The sequence below is a fragment of the Salvelinus sp. IW2-2015 genome, linkage group LG26 (assembly GCF_002910315.2).
Source record: "Salvelinus sp. IW2-2015 linkage group LG26, ASM291031v2, whole genome shotgun sequence".
In the NCBI taxonomy this organism is placed as follows: domain Eukaryota; kingdom Metazoa; phylum Chordata; class Actinopteri; order Salmoniformes; family Salmonidae; genus Salvelinus; species Salvelinus sp. IW2-2015.
In genome coordinates, this window is record NC_036866.1 from 32,712,416 (window position 1) to 32,717,895 (window position 5,480).

The 5,480-nt window shown below is 40.4% G+C and overlaps 1 long non-coding RNA gene across 1 annotated transcript; it reads left to right on the forward strand.

Annotated features, from left to right (window-relative positions):
* The first annotated feature begins 3,611 nt into the window (after window positions 1–3,611).
* On the forward strand, window positions 3,612–4,011 carry LOC139023027 (uncharacterized). Its single transcript, XR_011474093.1, has 2 exons — window positions 3,612–3,732; window positions 3,845–4,011. It is a non-coding gene; the product is annotated as an uncharacterized lncRNA (long non-coding RNA).
* Window positions 4,012–5,480: the final 1,469 nt, after the last annotated feature.

The following is a 5,480-nucleotide window of genomic DNA, read 5'->3' on the forward strand; positions in this document are numbered from 1 at the left end:
AATTGAGAAGCCTAGACACAAAGGTACATCAGTGGGGAATGATACGCATGGTGAAATTCAAATGACCTAAAAGGGACAGAAGTTTGRGCTTGGTGACATATGCAGTGGAGATGAAAGATTTCATGACGTCTRTAATGTGGAAGAGTTTTTCTTTTGATAGGGAAGCCTGCATTGACTTGGTGTCAAGGTTAATACCTGAAAACTCTTGGGAAGTGAGGGGGCCTATAGTTTTCTCATCAGAAAGGGGCATGCCGGGAACATTACAGATCAGAAAGTCAGCTCATTTCCACCCCATTCATATGCAAATCAGTTGGATTCATACACTGGCTTGTCTGGCTGGCATGTTTTTATTTTGAGCTTCCTTTCCCTTGATTTTTCTAATATTATTTCAGTAGTCCTCTATTATGATTCATTKTTTTTCTGTCTRGCATAGCTCATTATTACACCCCTGTGGTTGAATATACAGTATATGTACATATTATAGGTCRTAGGATACAACAATGAGTAATGTTTGTATCAAACAAATACCATCAAGGGATCAGTTACAATTTACAGCAATGAACACCRTGTGAAACAGCTGGCAATATTTAMGATTTAAATATATACACTTTTGGCTTTTTGTGGTACAGGCGTGTCATTCATTTATTTTCACAGATTTTTTTTGTACACTCACAATCAGACTGAAATACATAATTCTGGTGTGTGGAATAAAAAGGTGGGTGCTGTGTGGTTGGGAGGTTCTGCCTTGTTCTCAACAGGCAYCCCAGTCTCTGAAGGGGGGACTGAAGAGGGAGACATAACAATAACAGTAGCTTTAGAATGTATAATGAGATGGAGGAGGGGATGAGTGGGCAGGTCGTTGGACAATCAGACGTCACTAGATGCAGAATTTTGTCTGGAGGGAGACGAGAGAAAGAGTTAAAGGATGAGAGAGGGAAGAGGCAGAATCAAGAGACAGTTGCTGCGGCTAGTTGTTTCTGTCACTTCCTCGACAGGCTGCCAGTCTCAGTCAGGGGTGGTGGGATGGAAAAGCAAACAAAAAGGATACTTAATTTTCAATAACATGGGCCTGGTTTAGTCGGAAGCCCTCTCACCAGGTCAAGGTACAGGTTGAGAWTTTTTTTTTTACCCAGGTTAATTAAGTCCTTTAACCCCCTACTCTATATTTTTTGTGTTTGACCTGATGAGGCTTGGATAAGTGTAGTAATATGGTGATGACTCAACCCTGTTGTGTAATGGCGTCCGGGACACTTCTGCTATACTACGTACACAAATCTAGAACCTTCCGATATGAAAACACTAACGAGAAACCAATGTCCAATTCCATACCAACCCAGGCCTAAAGTTTGATTTGGAATTGGGCACAAAAGATGAATGGCTAGGGACAAGGGGTTTAAAGGACCAGTAAGGAACTGGGCAACTGAACAATTAATTGCAGTCAATTGAAATAACTTGCATTGAATGCATTTAGTATGCAAATGTATACAATTACAGACAATACGAGCAAGTTTCAAATATTTACAAGCAAACAAATATATACAAATATTTGCATGCTTGTAAACTTAGACGTGCTATATACTTATCAACCAGCTTACCACCTTCACAGCCAATGTCTGCCACAAAACACATCTTTCTAACATTTAAAATAATATTACAACATGATTTTAAGGTTATTTAAAGTAACATAACATTTAAAACAAGATGTAATGTAATAAAATACATTGTGTCTTGAGGTGGGGAACCGGCCAAGCACTGAAAACAAGGGTGGGAAATGGGAAAATATATCAGACTAAARGGATGAAAGACACGATGGGCAGACAAATTCACACACATTATTGACAACATGAGACAAACAAGACACATGGAAATGCTTGCCGCATCTCCTGTACCGGGCCACCTCCTTACGTTCTCTCACGTACAGAACCAGTCAAAAGTTTGGACACACCTACGCATTCAAGAGTTTCTTTATTTTTACTATTTTCTACATTGTAGAATAATAGTGACGACATCTAAACTATGAAATAACACATGGAATAACCAAAAACGTGTTAAACAAATCAAAATATAATTATTATTTGAGATTCTTTTATATATTTATTAATTTATTTTTACCCCTTTTTTCCCCCAATTTCATGGTATCCAATTGGTAATTACAGTCTTGTCTCATCGCTGCAACTCCCACATGGACTCGGGAYAGGCGAAGGTCGAGAGCCATGCGTTCTCCGAAACACGACCCAACCAAGCCACACTGCTTCGTGACACAATGCCCGTTTAACCCGGAAGCCAGCCACACCAATGTGTCGGAGGAAACACCATACACCTGGCAATCATGTCAGTGTGCATGCGCCAGGCCCGCCACAGGAGTCYKTAGAGCATGATGGGACAAGGACATCCTTGCCGGCCAAACCCTCCCCTAACATGGACGCCACTCTATGGGTCTCCCGGTCGCGGCCGGCTGCGACAGAGCCTGGACTCACACCAGGATCTCTAATGGCACAGCTAGCAACTGTGATGCAATGCCTTGCGCCACTGGGGATGCCATATTTGAGATTCTTCAAAGTAGCCACCCTTTACCTTGATGACAGCTTTGCACACTCTGGGCATACTCTCAACCAGCTTCACCTGGAATGCTTTTCCAACAGTCTTGAAGGAGTTCCCAAATATGCTGAGCACTTGTTGGCTGCTTTTCCTTCACTTTGTGGTCCAACTCATCCCAAACCATCTCAATTGGGTTGAGGTCGTGTGATTGTGGAGGCCAGGTCCTCTGATGCAGCGCTCCATCACTCTCCTTCATGGTCAAATAACCCTTACACAGCCTGGTGGTGTGTTTGTGTCATTGTCGTGTTGAAAAACAAATGATAGTCCCACTAAGTGCAAACCAGATGGGATGGCGTATCGCTGCAGAATTCTGTGGTAGCCATGCTGGTTCAGTATGCTTTGAATTCGAAGTAAATAATCCACAGTGTCACCAGCAACGCACCCCCAAACATCACACCACCTCCTCCATGCTTCACAGTGGGAACAACACATGCGGAGATCATCCGTACACCTAATCTGCGTCTCTCAAAGACATGGAGGTTGGAACCAAAAATCTKAAATTTGGACTCATCAGACCAAAGGACAGATTTCCACCGGTCTAATGTCCAATGCTTGTGTTTTTTGGCCCAAGCAAGTCTCTTCTTATTATTGGTGTCCTTTAGTAGTGGTTTCTTTGCAGCAATTCGACCATGAAGGCTTATTCACGTAGTCTCTCTGAACAGTTGATTTTGAGGTGTGTCTGTTACTTAACCTGTTGAGGACAAGGGGGTGCTGTTTTCACTTTTGGAGAAAATCGTATGATTTTTAAACGGCCTCGTACTCAATTCTTGCTCGTACAATATGCATATTATTATTACTATTGGATAGAAAACAGTCTCTAGTTTCTAAAAACGTTTGAATTATTTCTCTAAGTGAAACAGAACTCCTTTTACAGACCATTTCCTAACCGGAAGTGATATTTCCAAAAGCGAACTCTCTCTCAGGAGCTTGTCTATAAAAGGGCATGTCACTTATGACTGTAGAAACACGTCATACGCCTTCGCCTGTGTGTAATGCGGAAGTGAGAGAAAAATCAGTTGATTATCTCGACCAGGGACTGAACACAACGTCTTGGACTGAGACGTGCGCACTTTTATTTATTTCCTGGGCGCGAAGTCTGACCTGTACTCGGCTCATTGAAGAACCTTTTTAAAGGTGAATATGATCTCTGGCTTCGATTTTCTTTGATACATGTCACAATATCATCTTAAAGTATGTTTTTTCAATAAGTTTTAATTATATTATTGAAATTTATTCTGGACTTTAGACGTGATGCGACGCAAGAATTGGTTCAAGAACGAGAGGCTAGCAATGCTAGCTAATGGTGCTTGCTAATTCTGAGGGAAATCGTTCGTTATGGATCCAAATAAAGTCGGTTCTGAACAAAGGACCCCTTGGAGAACATTCTGATGGAAGATCCACAAAGATAAGGACCCAATTTGGATGCTTTTTCATATATATCTGTCGAACTGTGCTATGCTACCGTTTGACTAGAAGCAATGCTGCTGTGTGCTAGCTATTGTAGTAGCTAATATAACGATATATTGTGTTTTCGCTGTAAAACACTTCAAAAATCTGAAATATTGGCTCTGTTCACAAGATCTTATTCTTTCATTAGCTATCCACCATATATTGTTCTGAAATGTTTTATGATGTGTAAATTAGTAGTTGACGTTGGTGTCTGTATTTTCTCTGGCTACTGCCGTGCGATTTCTGACTGTAGCTGTGATGGTGGCTATGATGGTAGCAGTAATGTAAAACTGATTTATAGCTAAAATATGCACATTTTTCGAAAAAAACATAGATTTATTGTGTAACATGTTATAGGACTGTCATCTGAGGGAGTTTTTTCTAGGTTATTTAGGTTGGTCTAGGTTAGTTAGGTTGTCTGTCTGTCTTTTTTTTTTGTGGTGACCTAACATAAATATATGTGGTGTTTTCTCTGTAAAACATTTAAAAAATCGGACATGTTGGCTGGATTGACAAGATGTTTATCTTTCAAATGCTGTATTGGACTTGTTAATGTGTGAAAGTTAAATATTTCAATTTGTTTTTTGAATTTGCCGCTCTGCCTTTTCAATGGAATGTGGGAGGAGTGCGCTAGCGGCACCCGTGGCCTAGGTTATGATGAGAACCTCACTAGTGTCTTCTAGCCTAGTGACTGGATTACCTGCCCCTGTTCCTCCAATCTACGCAAGCCACCTGTGAGAACATTTGATGGATTCGTGCAGGTTTTTGAAGGGGAGATATGTACTTTTCAACAGTTTTTGAAAGTAAAGCCTAACTCAAGCTGGTCCCTTATGACTCAGAGCACAGAGCATCAGACTGATCCAAACTCACTGGCTTTGGTGGATGAGATACCTCCTGGGTGGCTCGGAGAGTCGATGGTCGAGTTGTTGAAATACTAAAGTCTAAGTAAATTTGCACTGCTGTCTTTCTGTTTCTCTCTCTCTCTCTCTCCGTCTTTCACTCTCTTCCACCTCTCTCTCTGTCACTTTCTCACTTTCTTCCTCTCTCTCTCTATATGGGTCTCTCTCTGTTTAGCGAAGACACCTAGTTACGGAATGTCGATTATGTCATTCTGTATAACTGTTATTCCACAATGTCATTCATTACTTCGCATGACACATATATATATATATAAAGTTTTAGTGTTTTTAGGACTATTCTTAAGCTTTTAGGGAATGTAGTGTATGTTTTATTGATGACATATTTACAGTTGAAGTCAGAAGTTTACATACACCTTAGCCAAATACATTTAAACTCAGTTTTTTCACAATTCCTGACATTTAATCCTAGTAAAAATTCCCTGTCTTTGGTCAGTTAGGATCACTACTTATTTTAAGAATGTGAAATGTCAGAATAATAGTAGAGAGAATTATTTATTTCAGCTTTTATTTTTT